Below are 20,676 nucleotides of genomic sequence, written 5' to 3' on the forward strand. Positions count from 1 at the left end.
CCTTTGTGGCTCAATAATATCGACACAACATGTAAACCCTTGCTTCGATCGTGTATTGAAAATCAGCCCCTCACCCGAAAATCAGTATCATCACGGGTGAAGGGCTGATTTATCGGCCTAACTGGGTGTGACATCGTGTTACATGTCTGCGACTTGATGCCCCAGTGCTATGGAGCACTATAAACTGCCACACTGCAGACATCGTAGCGATATGACTGGAAAATTGTTAAAGCTACGTTAAAAATCCAAATCACACACACACACACACACTTTATTTAGATCTTTTGTACGAGGTGAGTCACGATGCATTTATCAGCCTTTTCCCTGAGTGCTTTTCTGCGTCCAGTCTGGTTCCCTGATTAGTATGCTCCCTGTGTTGCACTCCGCAAAACAAAGTTTAGTATAGCGGAGTGCAACAAAGGGAGCATACTAATCTGGGAACCAGACTAATCTGCGTCACGATTTTGTTAACCAATGGGCTATGGGGTTCCGATCCGTCATGTGTTAGGTTATCTGGGTTATACGTCGAGACAAACTGCAAAAAACAAACATCCTGATCTGACGTATCATAATGCGCCTGTAGATCAGGGTCTAGGTTGTTTCTTTTACTGATTACTCCTAACAAACTGCACAGACCCATATCCGTGGTTGCATTATGCGACGGCAGATCTTGGTCCGTGCAGTTTGCAGTTGGACTTTTACATGCGAGTACAGACGATAAATACAGTTCGATTCAACGATATAATTCTAGTCGTATGCCCTACACATCCGAGTTTTAGTCTAATGGACGTTTGGATGGAAGGAAATGTTTTGTTTAAAAGAACTATCTGAAATAAACCATTCTTTGAAACAATCAAAATGTTAAGTTAAAACGACGTTCAAAGATTCGGTTTTGAATTAGGAGGTGCCACCCCTTTTTAATTCAGTCAACGAAGTCGCTCGAAATTCCGTTCCTTGTCGGGAGTGCTCTACAAGTATTAATGCGATACGTTCAACAAATTCTGTTACGACTAATCTAATAGCAGCATTCGTACGTCGCGCACAAATCGATTCGAGAGGGAATGACGAGATGCGTCCGAAAGTCATTTTTGACACCATGTGATGCTCACAGTGCAAACACAAACCCTTTTCCTAGGTGATAATTCTGCAAAACATTGTGTACTAAACAGGCTGATGCAACTGAAAATAGTTTTCATCCAAGCCGTTTTTGAGATATTCTACTTTTCCTGAAACAACGTGTTTGCTGCTATGGGGAGATAGTTCTTATTCCATGGCGACTATTGGTATTTCACTATCTACATACCGCAAGTTAACTATGGGAGGTGTACATGCCTAACATCAATTTCAAGAGCAACACAAGCCCGAAACACCTAGTTTACAAATATACCCATATCTTTAATTAGTAAACAATAATAGTTCAAAAAAAAAAAAAAACGTAACACCATAGCGATAAGTTGAGAAATCTGAAAGGGGCCAATTTAAGAAACTATTCCCTGTCACCTTATCTTCTCATATGGCCCATATTCGCTAGTGGTTATAAGAAACAGTTCACGTTTATATATTTTTATCTTGATTTTTAATGTTTCATTAAAATTATATATTTTGTAGATTAAATTTCCTCGATAAGCTTAAAACTCTAGCTGGCCATACGGACTGGCTACTCATTGTTATGCCCGGTCTTCCGTGAAACTGGCTGGCATCAGACAGGCCAGCCGGCGGCAAATTCTCACTCTGCAGTCAATTGTAATTTCGCATATGCGAAAAGATACAATGCAGTACGAGACATCTGTTCACCGAAAAATGTCAGGCCTACTTTCCGAAGTAATTATGATCAATGGATGAATCTAACTCCGGCATGTTTTAAAACCGTTTTTCACGTATATTGCCTCTAATGTAGCTATTAACATTAGAAATATAAGAAAGGCTCACAAATCATTTTACTGGACTCACCTTTGTCCAGTTAAACTTACACTACAATGGATGAATGTGCACATGCACTATGCAATGTAAGTCTGACCTCAGAAGGTCAAGGAGCAGTTAATATGAATCATTTAATTATTTGAATCAAAGTCTTGTTCTTTTCTTTTTCGATCAGGTATTTTGTTTTAAAACTTCTGCTTTGCCCCATTCGGTATATCACCTCTAAACGCATAACTATGTTTGCAGACATGCAGAGAAAACGGAAAAGGAGGCTTGGTTTGACAGAGAAAAATTTATCTTGGTCGGGTGTTCTATCAGCCTTACATACCCCGTAAACCATTCTCCTATTATAATCATCAACCCTCTCTTCAGTCATCTACCATAGACAGTCCTAATATTGTATGGCACTTATTTTTTTTTTTATTATTTTTTTTTACAATGTGCCTGCTGGATAAACGATTCTCATATTGAGTCAAACTTTTGTGTGTGAATGTGAGAAATACAATCCAAAAAGGAAGTAGTCCTTTGCTTCAAGGACTAAAAGCAGCCAATAAACACCCGTATAAGAAACTTGGTATCTCAAATCTAATAAAGAGGACGCTGTATGTCAATCTGGTCATGTACGCATGTTTACTCAGATTAAATAAAATATTAATTGTTCTTCTAAAATTTAATTATAAAATAGTTTAACCAAAGTCTATTCAATCCTGATGGTTCAATGCTTCGCAGCTTAACTGTCATCAAAAACTTCCAGATGAGAATTACTGATCGCTTGGGACTTTTAAAATGGAGATCAGGTACTAAGCTGGACCCAGAAAAGAGGACAATGGGTTTTCATAATAAATACACAATACTGCATATGTACTTTTTTCCGAGTCAGCGAAAAGAACGAGTTTGATACGGCATAGAGATATGTCGAGGTCGTCAGGCCGAGAGGTATTCATATGCCATATCACACGAGTTCTTTCCCCCGACTCAGTGCAAAGCACGAATTCGGTTTTGTGTTTAATACATACTCACTTTTGGCAATTTGAAATTTTTTTATAGCTTTATTGTATGAATGAAATTAAAAACAAATGGATTTATAAAAGTCTGACTCACTACGTAAAAAAATATATACGCACGGACGTCAAAGAAGGTAATTAAGTAGTTCGAATTTGGGTGTGTGCTACGCCAATACGGATTGAAGAGCTGTTTCGGACACCAGATCAATCATGAAAGATTAAATGGGCATACCATAAATAACAGTGAATTACCAATTTGTTTTCAACACACGATGCCTTCAATGTAACATCAAGGCGCGCGACATTCAATCTGGTTTGTACTGGATCACACCTTCAGTTTGACCCCGTCTAAACCTGTCGACGCAATTTAACATTTTCCCGCATTTATTTCTTGAGGCGTTGAAATAATGACCTTGCAATAAAAGATATTTGTATGACGATCCAAGTAAAGTGAATAATTGCCACTTAAAGGCATGTGTAATCAAATTCTACAAAGTGAAACATATTACTGAAATAGTCGGTTCAGAACGCCTACAAGACCTGTATGACTTTTACAACAACAACAAAAAGTAGATCATTTAGTCTTTTGACTCCTAATTGGTGACAAAAATACACTTGGATAACCCCCAGTGTGGGGCCTGTAGCATATGTTATAAAGGAGCCCTAAATTTAAAGAAAAAAAAAAAAAAAAAAAAAAAAACACACACACACACAAATATTAAAACACAAATTTTTAACTTGCATAGTAAAGTAATTGTATTTTTTTTTTTATTTGCTCTTACAGCCAGATAATACGACAAATATGTCTGACATTTCAGTAATAGTATTATTTACATGTAGGTAATTGATAGCTTGAAAGCATTTAGCGCGAGGCCCTTGAAAATGAGGGGATGGTAGCATATGCTACTTTTGCTACTGGGATAATCCGGCACTGACAGCCCAGAATTCAGTTTCACTCAATGTTCAACGTTTCACTATAATCTTCTTACCCTGCACTGATTGTGCCCTTAACTAACCCAGCAAATGTTGTCAGTTCGGATTTAAAGCCATTTTTTAGTACATCATATACATGGCGGTCAGTATAGCTGGTGGAGGAAGAACCAGAGAAAACCACGGTAATAAGAACCAACCCTCGGGAAGCTGCTGGCAAGGTTTCTCACATACCCATATTGGCTGAACCCGAGTCTCGAACCATCATCGCGTACAGAAGTGAGGTGGCAGTGATCGGTAAACGCGAACACTTTTACCACTGAACCCCACCCTGGGCCCCTAACTCAGCAAATACAGAAAGATTCGTATTCATATACAATCATGTACTTTGTTGCACAATTATTATTTTTAGTTGGTGTGTAACAGGGGCGTAGCTATCATATAGCATGAGTATGCAAATTACAGGGGCCCACGAATTGGTCTTTTTGCAATATAGATTAGGCAGGGGCCCATAGTTGAGCTGTGTATAGGGGGCCACATAGGGGCTAAAATATCATAACCTCGTAAATGAGGTGTAACTTTCCAGGTAATTATTTTTCTCTTCGTTATATCTGTTTTCATAGACAAAGGTCTAAACACGCTCTCCCTTATATATTGTGTAATCTTCTTGTCTATTTTTAGAATACAGGTATTGTACTATCGACCGCAATAACATACTGACGACTTTCCTGGTACTGCTGTTGCAACTTTCTTTCCAGGAATAGCACTTGATGAAATTATTTGAATTGTAGAGACATTTCCTGTGGTACTTAACACTAATTACATCTTTCGTCATGTCAAGATTTGTCTCGAGTCACTCGTGTCGATTACACTACGTGTATATTCAATATATTAGATTCTACTGGATCCCTTTACCGATTTAAAAACAAAAAGTATCAAAGCATATAAAAAGGTTGTTGTTGTTGTTGTTCTAGGGTTTAACGCCATTTTTCAGCACAAGATAGGCCATATATGGCGGCCAGTATAACTGGTGGAGGAAGAACCCTGGAAAACCCAGGAAAGAACCACCGACCCACGAGAAGCTACTGGCAGGCTTTCCCACGTACCCACGCATAAAAAAGGTAAAAAACTCAGTAGTTTTAATCATCAAAATATAATTTCAAACCAGATTTTCGCCATACGGTCCAGGACACTGGCACACTGTTGACATTTATAATCAAACATGAATTTCTTAGCAACACGGTCACTAAATTTGCATGGGCGAGTCAATGCTTTCGAGCAACAGCTGTGATGTAGCTGTCTGTCTTTGAAAATCTCAATAATTTCCTAAATTTTGGAGTTACTTCTCTTTGAAGACATGTATACAAGAGTTCCTCCTTTTCGTTTGTTATTGTATATATATATATATATATATATATATATATATATATATATATATATATATATATATATATATATATTAAAACCAGACATTGCAAATATTAATCCAAGTTTCCTCTGACCCTTGCCACCCCATTTTTGATATTTGGACATTTATGTTGGGTTGTTTGGTCAGAGTCCATTCCCTATCTAAAAGTTGGAATTCGCCGACACCATTTGGTGTCGGCATGGGGTAGCCGCTTACTAGCCGGCCCAGCAAACTTGAACGACTTTTCATCAAAATTTACCTGCATGAATTCGATAGTAATATGATTTATTTTATCAGAAATTGCGATCATAACATTCGTTATGTCTTTAACCCTCTGACAGACGAGACGAAAGTACATCATTGCTGAAATTTGACCTGGATGTGGCAATTTGCATTCCTAGTCACGTGACAACACACCTCTCGCAACATACATGCCAATGGCATCGGAGGTCATACAGTCACGTGATATCAACAATACGCCATTTCTAGTGTTGCTGTAGGAAAACAAATCGAACATATAAATGAAAGTCACGTAATTTTTATGAAAAATAAAAAACAAACTTCTCAAAATATTTATTGTGAAAACAACGACTGGAAATCTGGAAATGTTGCAGCAATTTGAAAACCAGGTTCACTACGCAGACAGCACACACTGTGGTAGTCACGTGACACCAACAAACACATCGCTGACACGTGCTCGGTACTTCTTGAAAATGGTTTTCTCCACCCTGCTGCAGTACCGACAGGTTTCTGGTCGTTGTTCTCAGTATAAATATGTTGTGAATTAAGTGTGCATTATATTTATTTACAAACGTTAAGGAACTTCTGTATAATATGTCCAGATTATATGTACAACAACTTTCGAAATTTGTTTAATTGTCGATATGACGTGACTATATGACCTCTGATGTCATTTACATGTAGGTTGTGAGATTAGTATAGTCATGTGACTCGAAATGCAAATTGCCAGATCCAGGTCAAATTTCAGCAACGACGTACTTTCGTCTCGTCTGTCAGCGGATTAAAGACATGACACATTCTTCCACTGGTGTGGTGGCAGCAGTGTTGTGGAGTCAGGAATGGCAGCAAAAGAAAATACTCTTCCACTGTGACAATTACACGAGTCCGGCAGCTGGCGCCCACAGCAAAGCAACAACCATGCGAGTGCCCTCCTATATTGTAGATATATTCAGGTGCACCAGACAGAATTAACTTTGCACAGAAACATATGTCACAGCGTGTGCTTCACTAGTTGGTTCACGCTTGTGTCAATCAATGCACTATTCGTTTCGTTACTGTATCATCTATTAGTGGACATTTGGATTGCTAACTGGCTAACTAATAAGTATATCTAACATTTCTACGTTTATGCACATCAGGCTTATCATGCAGTTCCAAATTTATTTCATGCTTTTCAATCATTATCATCCGTATATATCCTTACATTTACTTTAAATTGGGGGCCTTCGTTACAGTCACACTGTTCCATAGTCACAGTGCTCCCTTCACTTCGTCTGGGCCATTGTCAAGTTTCATGCATTCACAACTTTGCATTTGAACCCCAATTTGTGTCAGTACTTAAATGTACTCAACTGTTACGCCCATATATACTTCATACCCTCTTTCTACGGTGCATGTATGGAGTATCGGTTGATGTTTGTTATCGTGGCATCCTCAGGATCAGACTTGTCGAGTTTTATCATCATCATCATTTAAATTATAGACGTTTTCGCCCATACGGGCATGTACGTCTGGTTAATGTCCATAAGCGTACTATTTAATTGATCCCGGGGGAAGGAATTAGAGCCTCACCCCCTAGGCATTACTGTGCATAAAAGGCACTATTTAACTGAGCCGTCAGGTCTTGGGTCAATATGACTGGCTTCATAGACCCTAGCGACCTGAATGTAAGGCTATACTCGAGTGGGGGTAGACCCAGCACACACTCGAGTTAAAGGTAACAATTCAGTCTGCTTTAGCTGCGCTAGGTGTCAATCAAGCAGTATGTGACGACAGTAGCGACTGGTCGCTACTATGACGTCACATCGGGACACCTAGGGTTTTATTCCCATGTAGAGGGTTAATTAATTGTTCATGAAGAGTGGAAAAAGTGCCTCTCCCTTCATGTATTTGATATGTGATATGCACGTTTATTAATTTAATGTCCGGCGGTGGCGAGGAGGAAGGTTCGGTCAGGGAGGAGCCTGCTTACTAGGAAGGCACCTTGGCTTATCCAGGGTATACATTTTTTTACTCCCTTGCCAAAAGGTTAATGAATTGTCGCCTTGACGGATTTTTGGAGATAAATTCTGTGCCGTTTTTATTAAAGATAGTACCGCACCATTGACTGCTTAGTGATAGTCTGTAGGGTTATTTAAACTTTATCTATTGAGTCTGATTTGGGTGGGGTGGTTCTTGGTTTGGGTTCTCACTTTTGTGTATGGTTATTTAAACTTTCCATGGCTTGATGGTGCGCCTCTTTGTGCATATGGGCCTGATGGTCCTTGGGGTTTGGACCACCTCATATATTCTTAAGTTTAGGGTCCTAACTAGTTTCGCTATGTATTTGGTTGCCGCACTGTGCAGCCGGGCCTGATGGTCCTTGGGTTTGGACCACCTTATAGGTATTAATTTTTGGGTATAGTAAGTTTTCCTATCTTGATAGACTTTGCCGCCTTGTGCAGCGGGGCCTGATAGTCTTCGGCTTTTTAAACCACCTTATATATTCTAGTTTTTTGGGGGTCTTATCTAGGTGTTCTAATTGTTTTTAGTGCCTCGAGGGGAGGCTGTGCATTAGTGCAGTTGCGTTTGTTGTGCTACAGATAATCTGCGGTCACCTTGCGGTAAGAAAAGATGTCAGTGTCCTTAATGTCATGTTTTAGAATTGTGGTGCCGTAGAAAAATAATTAATTTTTTTTAAAGAAAGAAAAAAATAATTTTTTTAAAATTTAGATTAAGGGTTATTGCAGTTTATTTGTTTCTATATGTGTGGGTTTAGGGTTGGGCTAAGTACTTGCTAATCTATCTTTATGTTTGATTTATTTTCCTAGTTTTTTGGATGAAGCTATTAGTATGTTGTTATTTTATTTTCTGGCTAAGTCTATTTGATTAAGACATATCTTTGCCGAATACTCGGAGCGCTAAGACATGTCAAAGACATCTGATCGTATTTGTTCCCTAATTTTAAGTTTATTAGCCTGTCTACTAATTATGATAATTGTTTCTATTTTGTCTTATTTATGTGATGTTATTTTATTTTCAGGCTAAATCTATTTTGATAAGACAGATATATTTGCCGAATACTCGGGTCGCTAAGACTTGTCAAAGACATCTGTTCTTATTTATTCCCAAATTTTAAGTTTGTTAGCCTGTCTACTAGTTATAGTAGGTTTGGACTTATTTTGTTTTGATTATTTTGTTTTCATTATTATCTTAGCGTGTGGATAGAGTTATTTATGTGATGTTATTTTCAGGCTAAATCTATTTTGATTAGACAGATATCTTTGCTGAATACTCGGGTCGCTAAGACATGTCAAAGACATCTGGTCTTGTTGTTCCTTACATTTAGTTTGTTAGCCTGTCCCCTAGTTGTAATTAAATGAATCGTAGTTATTTATTGTTTAGCGGGTCATACACTTTTGTTTAAATCCCCCCTTTTTCCCAATGTCGGTGAGGAAGTTTATAATACTTTTGTAAGTAATGCCCTTATTTAAGGTTTGTTCCTTTAGGAAATCTGGATAGGTCGGTGGGGACCCTATATTTTGTTGTTTAGTCCTAAACCTAGTTCTTTGGGTTTTATATTTATGGCAGGTGTTAAAACCTACGCCGCAAGCGAGACCTGAACGAGACTAACCAGAGGAAAGGAGAATGAGTACAAACCGGGACAACAGATGAACTATACCAATAAATAATACGTGATTACTTACTAAATGACTACATTTTATAAATCTTAAAAGGACTTGAACAGCGCTAATGTGCAAAAAAGCTAATTAACAGATTGGAAAACAATATACCAAGATATACTGAACAACTAACTAAACAACAAAAAACACTCATACACACAGAAACAAATACTCACACCTCAAAAACCTACATAAAAAAATACACTGTTTCGGCAATAATCATTTTTCAAATTATACGCCACGATTACACGGGTAATAAAACCAAAATGAATTTGAACTAAATAGTGCTGTCCAACATAGAAACTGGGAACAATACCAACAACACACTCACAACCAAGCACCACATGTGGACAAAAATGACTCTGGCAAAGTCACCACGCGAAGATATAATACCCACACCAAAAGGGAGGGAAACCAACCCCGAGACTTGAATGGTCTCATGGGGGGGGGGGGTATTACCAACCTATATTCCAGGCTCAGATGACCTTGACCCAGGCCCATTGCCAGCTCAGGCATAGGGAAGGGACTTCGTCACCCAGCCTATATTGGGATAAAGAAACTTAGTAATTTGACGAACAAAACTGAAATAAACCCTTACAAAATTATTCAACTAACCAAAAACAAAAACACAAACAATACAATTGGGTGGACAGGGAAACCTACACCTACACTTTGCTTTGGCTAAATAAGGGTGCCACATCTGTGTCCTTACCAGCTGTATGTGCTGGGACGGGAACCAGAAGTGCCAACACTCTGCTTCAAGGACTTGCACCTCTTCAGCTGTAAAGGTATGTAAGTTTATTAATTTCTAGTCTATAAGTTATAACTACTGTATTACCACGTTTATTTGTGAATGGTTGCTATGTAGCTTTGGTTTACGCAGTATAATGCACATATTTCTATTCTCGTTTTCGACTTAGCAAGGGATTTATATTAGTAATGTAAAGCTACATTTTTTTAAAGAACTGTTTAATATAGTAGGATTCTTATCGAGCCGGATTAGGTTTATTTTTGAACCTGTCATTTTGTAATTATTGTGCTGATAATGTAATCTATATAACCTACCGTATATAACGTCATTACGTTATTATGCCCGTGTCGTGTATAGTACACGATATTGGATATATTTTCAGCTGTCTGTGACCGGAGTGTCTGTGTCTGTGTCTGAAGTGACCAGAGTGTCTAATGTCTGGGGTGTCAAGAGTGACTAATGTCCGGAGTGTCTAATGTTCGGAGTGTCCGGAGGGTCTAATGTTCGAAGTGTTCAGAGTGTTCGAAGTATTCCGAGTGTCCGGAGTCTGTAGCAGCTGTAAAGCTGAACTGTAGCAGCCGTGGAGCTGAAACAGTGTATTGATGACAGTGTATATCCGTACATGTAATTTGTTAGCCGTGGGCTAATTTGGGGGTTCGTAGAACCCAGTGTATCTTTCGGGACTGCAAAGATAAATTGTATATCTGTCCCTCTTTTTTTATCACCATAATTTCGCTACCTGAGTGAATGCATTTTACTACACGAGTAAAATTTTACATCGTTTACTACCCGAGTAAACTATATCCATCGTTTCTTTGTCAAATCGTTGTGAACCATTCATCCCTTGTCTTTGTATTTGCTAAATTAATTTATTTGTATTTTTCAAGTCTGTGCGTTATGTTAATTAAATCCAATATTTGGATTATATATACACGCACCTATTCATAAATTAATTGCTCATGCAAGTCCTCCGTTATTAAACATTGTATTAATATCATGGTCAAAAGTATTCTTTTGTGAATCCGAAAAATCCCACCCGGTTATCTTGTTACACTAATCTTGTTCCTGCTCCATTGTTAAGGATAACTAGACTGGATTCAGTTGTCCGTTTTTCAAGTTGTTTTCCCCTTAGGTTTTGCAAATATTCTTCCCCATCTTACTTTATGGGCGTTAAATTCTCCGCATATGATAAGATTTTCCTCTTTGTCAATGGTCATTTTCATATAGTGATTGGTTGCTTTTGGATTATCTCCCCCTGGGTCATATACGTTTAGCAGTTTTATAGTATGCTGGCCAGTGTTAATGATGATGGTTTGATTTCTATTTGTTCAGGTGCATCTTGGTTTTGATCTGGGGTAAATTCTGAAGTGTTTGTAAGTGAGTTAGTAATACAAGTAGCTAGCTCCCCTTTTAATTTACGTTTTGTTCTATTTTTAGTATATAAAGTTGAGTATCCTGGAATTTTGGGGGTGGTCTTAGAGGCCTGAGTTAGATGGGTTTCTTGTAAGCAGAGAATGTCAGGTTTAGGTTTGTCAGAGTTTATTTTTTGGATTAGCTCTGGGATATTCTTAATGATCCCGCGGCAGTTCCACTGCCCCAGTATCAAGCATTTACGTTGAGTGGGATATATATTGATTATTGATATTTACTATTATGATTTGGGCATGGTTTACTATGATCTCGAGTTTTGATTGGGAAAGAATTTGTTTATTAATTTGGTTAGCACTTGATGAGTCATGTCGACTGGGACATGATCATTCTTTGTATTTTGTACAAAGCTATTAGCAAATTCACTAATGAACTGGAGGACAACATTTGAAGAGTACCTATTTGATTGGGTGGCTTGATTATTCCTTTCCTATCGTGTGCTAGTGTGGATTTGGGTAATTGGTTTGTTTGATATCTGGGTGCCTGGTCATTATTATAATGCCTACTAGAATTTATTGTATGGGTGGGTTTGGTTTGGGTGGTGCTGTTTTGTTTATGCTAGTTTTCTTAGTTTATTCTCATTTTGGCTAGTGGGGCTTTATTGGGGGGGGGGGTCTGTTTTGTTTGATTGGTGGTATTGATCAGTTCTGAATTTGTCTTTGGGGGCTTGGGGTTTTCGGATTTTGAATATTTAGTCTTGCTTCTTTATATGTGTGGTTCGAACCCATATGTTTTACTATAGCAAATTCACGAGCAGTAAGAGGGCATTCATATGATTTGGGGCGGTGAGGTCCTGTACAGTTAGCGCATTTAATTTCTTTCCTCCTGCACCGCCCCTTATGCGTGCCTCCACAGTGGTTGCATTTTGAATTGTTTTTGCAAGAGCTAGTGAAGTGGCCCCACCCTTTGCAGTTTCCGCAATAGCGTGGTTTGGTTTTGTAGTTTTCCAGTTTGTATAGCTTTCCGTAGGGACCTAATCTTACCAGTGGTTTGGGGGCTTGGGGGTTATTGAATTCGATTATAGCAATTGGTGTTTCCTTTTTTCGGGAATTCTTGAGTTTGTATACCCTGCTTATATTAAACCCGTAATATGCAAGGTCTTCGAAGTGTTTGTTTGCTTTAAGTTGTTGTTCTCTGGGCAGCCTAAGGACATTTTTGTATACTGTTGCTGTAGGACACACGGTACTAATTATACGGAAGAACTGTGAACCAGTTTCGAAATGGGTGAAGAAATAAGAGTATTTACGGGTTTGGTGGTCCATAATTGGTTAATAATGAAAATTAAAATTTTAGTAAAAATCTTTTGCGAGCTTATCTTATCTGTAATTTTTTTAAAAAAATGTAGACAAAATTCTATTGATGCAATTTTAGTATTTTTACAGACTTGACTTAATAATGAAAGTAGTACCTGATTCATTTGGTGCAGAATCAATAACATGTGTTTCATGCACATGTAGATTTAAAAAAAATTCCTCGGGTCATATGGTGTTCTCCACACAGAAGCTTGCACCAAGGATAGTTGTGCATGGAGACATGGAAGTCTGATCATCAGCAAGCAGAAATTTTAAGTTATTGAATTTTGAATATGATGGTGTTTCCATATGTTTACTATGGGAGTTGAATTAGTACCGTGACTCCTGTACTGTTCTGGGTTGTGTTTTGATTGATCTCAGTACTAGTGTTTGCAGATAGTGTAGGTTTCCTGCTTCCCATGTTTCCTTTTAGTGCTGCATGTCTAGGTATAGCAGCTCTAATTTTTGCGATTTGTTCAATTTCCATATACTTCTTTATTTGTTGGATTGTGCTGGATCTGATTATTATATAGTTTGTGTTGGGTCTGATGACTGAGAACTCCCCTGTGTGGGCCTTTGTGAGCTCGCTTGCTATGTTATTTTGGTTTTAAGTTGAGGTCTCTCTTCCTGAGGCATTCGTATAGAACAAACAATTCAGAGTTGGTCTGATGCAGTGTGCTGTAACAGAACTTGCCCCCGCTATGCCAAAGATTATCTTATATGTACAATAAAGTGTCTGTTGAATCTATGTATTGTGTGTTATTTAAATTGTAATTTAATTGATTAAATATAGTTTCATTAACTCAGTGCATCCTTCTCTGACCCCTTGTTGGGCCCCTCTTTGTCTACTATGTTTGCTCTGCCAGACATGATGTCATTGCAGCCAGTATATGTTAATAAGCTAGTAACTAAATTTAGATATGTTGTCATGTTGAACCAGAGGACCGAGTTGGAGCACGTGATCAAACATTGTCAGTAGTTTGAGACATTAATTCAGCAACTGGGATGCCTGTAGAGATGCGTGCTTTTCAGTGTCGACGCTGCATTTAACTTAAAATTATCTGCTCACGATTTCTGAGAAAGTAAATCATATTCCTATCGATTTCATGCAGGTATATCTCGATGAAAGGTCGTTCAAGTTTGCAGGGCCGGTGTAGTGTTAAATTTTGACCCTCGTTGAATTCTGACCCGCCGGGTCATTTTTCAACGACCGTGATCAAAATTTTACGTTAAAATCTGACCCTATTTTAAATGTCCTGTTAAATAACGACCCAGATGTAGTATCACATTTTGACCCTCGTTGAATTCTGACCCGGTCGGTAATTTTTCAACGTGATCAATATATATATATATATATATATATATATATATATATATATATATATATATATATATATATATATAGTGTTAAATTTTGACCCTCGTTGAATTCTGATCCGCCGGGTCATTTTCAACGACCGTGATCAAAATTTCACGTTAAAATCTGACCCATTTTAAATTTTTAAATGTCCTGTTAAATAGCGACCCAGATGTAGTATCATATATATATATATATATATATATATATATATATATATATATATATATATATATATATATATATATATATATATATATAATTAAGTTGGTTCCCTATCTTTAAATCTGGGTAGCCTCTATCTATTTATCCTGATTCCTATTTATGTTGTTTATTATTATGATGTTTTTATTTTTAGGTATTAATATGTGTTTTCCCTATTTGAGGTTAATTGGTCAGATTACTTTTAGTCCCACACAGTTATCCTTGTCGATTACTCGAACCTTCTAAGAGGGATCAAGGACATCTGATCTGGTTGGTCCCTACTGCGTTTTCCTTATTTTATTTTGTATTGTTATGTCAATGGATATGAATAGTTATTAATTTTATTTTTATAGTATTTTTATAGTATTTTTGTATGATAAAGTTGTTTTTTTATTATTTAAAAAATAAATAGGTTTTGATATATAGTTTAATTGTGCCCTATGGGAAGTTAATTGATCAGAATAGTTTTAGTCCCAGATAGATATCCTTGTCGATTACTCGAACATTCTAAGAGGGTTCAAGGATGTCTAATCTGGTTGGTCCCTATTGAGTTGTCCTTATTTTACTAGTTATTGATATATCGATGATTGGCTATTATATATTTTTTTTTAATCTAAACGTGTTTTACGTAAGTAGGTTATTATATTTGTATAGGTACTGTTCAGGTTAGGGTTGGATTTGTTTAAGATTTCTGGGAAGGTAACTGGGGATCCTATTTTATTTTCATCTGTTTTGAATCTTTCCTTTCTTTTTTAAATTTAAGGCATACATTGAATATGTGCGGTAGGTCCTCCGGGACCCGGCAGTAATAGCAATTAGGATTGTGTGGGAAGGGTCCTATGTGCTTGTCATAACTGGTAGCCAGTTTGGTTTTACCTGTATATATTCTATTAATCATATTTTGATCTTTACTTTGGAGTACGGGTGGTTTTCTGTTTCTTTTGACTTCATTAATGATGTTGTAAAGTTTCCTACCTTGGGTACTGTCATTCCATTTTTTGCTGCCAATTTCTGTCAATAATGATGTTGTTAGGCTGTATATTTCGCTAACACTGCAGTCTAATTGGACGTGGCTAGGTTCATTAAGTTTTTGTTTAGCTATTGAATCTGCTAGGTCATTGCCTGGTATATTTATATGGAATGGAATCCATAGGAATTATATGTGCTCTTTATTGTTGTTTAAGCTTTTTAGCTTTAAGTTGGTTTGTTTCAGAAAATTTTCTCCGTATTTGGTATTGTTGTTAAGTATTGAGGAGATGACGCTAAGTGAGTCGCTTATAATTACTGTCATCCGAGTGTTGTTAGTCTCGACCCATTTAAGTGCTTCTTTTATGGCCCAGAATTCTGCCGTATATATTGAGCAGTGGTCGGGTAGTCTATGTCCTACATTGATGTTTAATTCAGGGATGACAAATGCGGCTGCCGTTCTGTCTGGTCCTTTAGTTTTTGATCCATCAGTGTATATCTTAAGGAAATTTGAGTAGTTGGTGTTAATTTCTTCTGTTGCGATGGTGTGTAATTGATGTTCTTGATCCTTTTTATTGCCATATTTGGTGAGGGTATTGATTTTTGGCTCTTCGTTGGTCCAAGGTTCGGTTCGGAAGTGCTTGTTTGTTTTATGTTAGAGGTTTCCAATGTAGAATTGTTCTATAAGTTCGCCCACTAATTTCCCTGTAGGGGTTAGGTGTTGCAGTTTATTGCTAAATGGTTTGTCACATTTTTCTATCGCTATTCTAGTGGGGTGGGAATTTGAGTGGGATGTTAATCTGGCTGCGTATCTTAGAATCAGTTCTTGTCGTCAGAGACAGAGCGAAAGTTCTCTGGTTAGTACTAGGAGTTCTGCTAGAGATGTTGATGGTAGCGCGCCGGTGATTGTGATGAGGGCTTTTCTTTGTATATTGTCTAGTTTTTTAAGATGCTGTTTAGGTGCTGAGTTGTATATTTGGCATCCGTAGTCTAGTTTGGATCTAATCAGTGCCCTGTATAGGGTTAGCAGTGTTTCTTGATTGGATCCCCAGTCGGTTCCTTTAAGGTTTTTGAGGAGGTTGAGGTCCCTATTACATCTTTTAATTAATTATTTGATGTGGTGTCCCCAGCTTAATACATTCCCAGGAATCTTGCAAATTTTTCGTACTTAATTTCATGATTGTGTATTGTCAGTGTAGGGAGATGCTTGTTTATTTTACGTTTTGAGGTAAATATTACGGCTATAGTTTTTTCTTGTGCTAGTTTGAAACCCCGTTTATCAGCCCACTTTCCTATGTTGTTTAAGCTATCTTGTAAGTCTTTAATTATTTTGTGGTTGGAGGGGTTTCCTGCTCTCCATATTCCACTATCGTCCGCAAATTGCGATATTTCAGTTAGGTTAGATGCCAAGTTCTTATCTGGGTCATTCATCATGAGGTTGAACAGAGTGGGACTGAATACACTCCCTTGTGCAGTTCCGTTTTCTAAGGGGTGTAAATCAGAGTGAGTGTCACCAACTCTGGTTATTATCTTGCGGTTCGTTAGGAAGTATTCGATGAAGTTGTACATATGGCGTAGTGATTTAATTTGGCTAATAAGCACTTAGTCCACACTAGGTCGAATGCCTTTTCAAAGTCTATGAATACCGCTATATGAGGTTCCTGTCTGATTTCCTTTTGGAATGTTGAATAATTAATTATTAGTAGAAGAAAGTAAATGTTTCTTTTAGGTCCGAGCGTTTTTTTTTTCTTGTTTTTTTTCTTCGGTAATCATATAGGTAATGTAAGATTTGGATCTTAGGGGATGTTTTCCTTCACGTCCGTGCTTCAATTATGTATAGAGAAACACTCGTCAGTCTGGCTACCCATTGTCGACGAGACATCAGTGAAGAATGAGTAGCAGAATAAGCAAACTGTTGGAACTCCAGATGCACCTGTAATATGCCAGGCGCCTCCTGAATGAGCTGGCAGCGGAGGCCATTGTAGAAGAAGGAAGAATGATAGAGGAGGAGGAGCAGAGAAGAAAGAGAGAAGAGGAGGAAAAGAAGAGAGGGATCAGGTCTCACCCTATGATGAGACCTAAGTGTGAGGTGAAACCTGAGGCGAGGACGCCTCCACAAACAACAGTAACAGTACCACAACGTCAACCACATCCATAGACTCTTCCACCAGTAGTACAATTACCTGTGATTCTCCAAACTGAAAGCTGGGAAGAAGAAATAAGGAGGCCACAACATCCTAGACTGCGACATAGAAGAAGAGAGAGGGAAGTTTATATTATCCCAGAGACAGAAGATTGGGGTGCTGAGGCTAATCATCAAGCCTCTGCACTCCCATCTACTACAGTCAACTGGGATAATTACTGGATCATAAGATGTGTTTGTGGAGCAAGACCTGGAAGATGCCATCACTAACAGGTGTATGTGGAGTTCCAAAAAACAGCCCTTTTCAGGGCTAACCAAAAACTCTAGAAAAGAAACACTATTCAATTTGCCAATGTGAGAATGTGGAGTAGTGTTTATATAAACACTCCCTCCTTTCCTGGTGTAATTGTGTGTGTGTGTGTGTGTGTGTGTGTGTGTGTGTTTATGTGTTTGTAAGCGCTCACATACGTTTGTGTGAATGATAGATTATTGGGTTTTGTAAGCGCTGAAGGACTCATGGTACTAATTCAACTCCAATGGTAAACATATGGAAACGCTATCATATTCAAAATTCAATAACTTAAAATTTCTGGGTGCTGATAATGAGACCTATAATTCTTCATGCACATCTAACCTTGGTGCAAGCTTATGTGTGGAGAACACTATATGACCCACGGCATTTTGTTTACATACATGTGCATGAAACACGTGTTATTGATTCTACACCAAATGAATCAGGTGCTACTTTCAGTATTGAGTACTCCTGAGTCAAACCTGCAAAAATGCTAAAATTGCATCAGTAGAAATTTGTCAATATTTTTTTTACATTACATATAGGATAAGCTCTCAAAAGATATTTTTCCTAAAATTTTAATTTTCATTATTAACCAATTATGGACCACCAAACCTGTAAATACTCTATTATTTTTTTCACCCATTTCTAGACTGGTTCACAGTTCTTCCGTATAATTAGTACCGTGTGTCCTGAAGTACGTTTGTGTAGATGATAGTAGAGAGTATGGTTTTTACACCTTCACCTGTATGGATAGTATATTATGGTTATGATTCTGCTTTTCCGTGTGTGGATAGTAGATTGTGGTTATGTTTTTAGCTTCTCCCGTGTGTGGATGGTAGATTTTGGGGTTTGATTTGGCATCTCTGCGTGTGTGGGTAGTAAATGGTGGGCTTATTTCTGCTTCTTGACGTGTGTGAATGGTAAATTTTGGGTTTGATTTGGCTTCTTCTCATGTGTGATTAGTATACTGTGGTTCTGTTTTGGCTTCTCAGCGTGTGTGGATAGTTTATTATGGTTATGTTTCTGCTTCTCCGTGTGTGGATAGTAGATTGTGGTTATGTTGTTAGCTTCTCCCGTGTGTGGATGGTAGATTTTGGGGTTTGATTTGGCATCTCTGCGTGTGTGGGTAGTAAATGGTGGGTTTGTTTCTGCTTCTTGGCGTGTGTGGATGGTAGATTTTGGGGTTTGATTTGGCATCTCTACGTGTGTGGATAATAAATGGTGGGTTTGTTTCTGCTTCTTGACGTGTGTGATTGGTAAATTTTGGGTTTGATTTGCCTTCTTCTCGTGTGTGGATAGTAGATTGTGGTTATGTTTCGGCTTTTCGGCTTGTGTTGATAGTAGATTGTTGTTATGTTTTGGCTTCCCAGCGTGTGTGGATAGTATATTATGGTCATGTTTCTGCTTCTCCGTGTGTGGATAGTAGAGTATTGGTGTTTGTAAGCGCTCACGTAGGTTTGTGTGGATAGTAGAGTGTGTGGTTGTTTAACTTTCCTTTTGTGTTAATAGTATAATTGGGTTTTGTTTTTGCTTCCCGGTGTGTGTGAATAGCATAGTTAGGGTTTAATTTGTCTTCTCCCTGTGTGTGGATAGTATAGTTTTGGTTTGATCTGACTTCTCGAATATGTGGATAGTAGATTTTGTGTTTAATTTGGCATCTCTGTGTGTGCGGATAGTAAATGGTGCGTTTGTTTCTGCTTCTTGACGTGTGTGAATGGTACATTTTGGGTTTGATTTGGCTTCTCAGCGTGTGTGGACAGAATATTTTGGTTATGTTTCTGCTTCTCAGCGTGTGTGGGTGTGGATGGTAAATTTGGGGGTTTGATTTGGCATCTCTGCGTGTGTGATAGTAAATGATGGGTTTGTTTCTGCTTCTTGGCGTGTGTGGATGGTAGATTTTGGGGTTTGATTTGGCATCTCTGCGTGTGTGGATAGTATATAATGTGATTAGGTGTTTGTATCATTATCTTTGTTTGAGTAGTTTATAAATTATGAGAAGGCAAAAGTAGGGAATGTTTTCCTTCACGTCCGTGCTTTAGATATAAATGTAAAAAGGGCCCGTCATTTGCGCCATTCTATGGAATAAGCGAAAAGAAGATGGTAGCAGTATCTGACTTGTTTAACCAGTTGAAGGAGACTTGGTATTGGATGATAGATCCGGAGTATGTAGTGGAAAGACTTGAAAGAGAATGGAAGTTCCCAGGCAGCTTGGACTTTGCAAACAATCTGTTCACAGAGTGACACATCCGTTCATAGCTCGAATAATAAAAACCAGTTAAGGACGAATCTAATTTTAAAAAAAAAAAAAAAAAATTTTGAAAAATAAAAAAAAATCACTGTTTGGGAATTATGACGGTCTGCTAGGTCTCGTGGGTTCACAGACTGACACAGCCGTTCATAGCCCGAATAATAAAAACCAATTAAGGCCACAAAAAATTAAAATAGGAAAATAGGAATTAATTAAAACAGGGCTCCATAATAACATGCAAACAACCATAAACAAGTTTTCACTCCAAACCAATAAGATAAGGAATCAAATAAATAAGGAATTCAAGAAGAAAAAAAGAAAAGAAAAAATTTATTAAAAAAAATCTTTATCTATACTGCCTTCCTGATCTACCCTTAACCGTCTCCTTGTCTCTTAAACAACATCTGGCTGAAATTTTAAATCAAGCTTCCACAGCTATTTCTACTAACATACTCAGTCAAATCCAGGCAATGTTGGCAGACGACCCCGAAGAATTTGAAACTTCCACGCTGGCAGCGGCCCTGGAAGTATCATCATCCAGTGGCGATGAAGCTGAGGAACCTGCACCACCTAAACAGAGTGGAAAAAAAGGAAGGCTCTGTCTACCGGAATATGGGACTGGGAAAGGCAATTGATGATATCAAAAAAGCGGGCCACTTCGTCAATGCAATCCAATACATTAATTGGCGCTCTATTATGAAGCTTACTCAGAGTTCTCCTTAAGCCAGCTGACCGAGGCGGCTAAATACATCGCTAAACTTCATGGTTATGCCTTTCCAGGGGAAACTAACGCAGAAAGCAAACAGCCCAGCTATGCAGGAAAGCAGA

General features: G+C 38.0%; 1 long non-coding RNA gene across 1 annotated transcript; it reads left to right on the plus strand.

The window, feature by feature from the left end:
- The first annotated feature begins 4,639 nt into the window (after positions 1-4,639).
- On the plus strand, positions 4,640-13,383 carry LOC149779037 (uncharacterized). Its single transcript, XR_016415549.1, has 2 exons — positions 4,640-4,975; positions 9,073-13,383. It is a non-coding gene; the product is annotated as an uncharacterized LOC149779037 (long non-coding RNA).
- The last annotated feature ends 7,293 nt before the right edge of the window (positions 13,384-20,676 follow it).

The sequence above is a fragment of the Sinohyriopsis cumingii genome, chromosome 17, assembly GCF_028554795.1.
Source record: "Sinohyriopsis cumingii isolate HCF-2022 chromosome 17, ASM2855479v2, whole genome shotgun sequence".
Classification (NCBI taxonomy): domain Eukaryota; kingdom Metazoa; phylum Mollusca; class Bivalvia; order Unionida; family Unionidae; genus Sinohyriopsis; species Sinohyriopsis cumingii.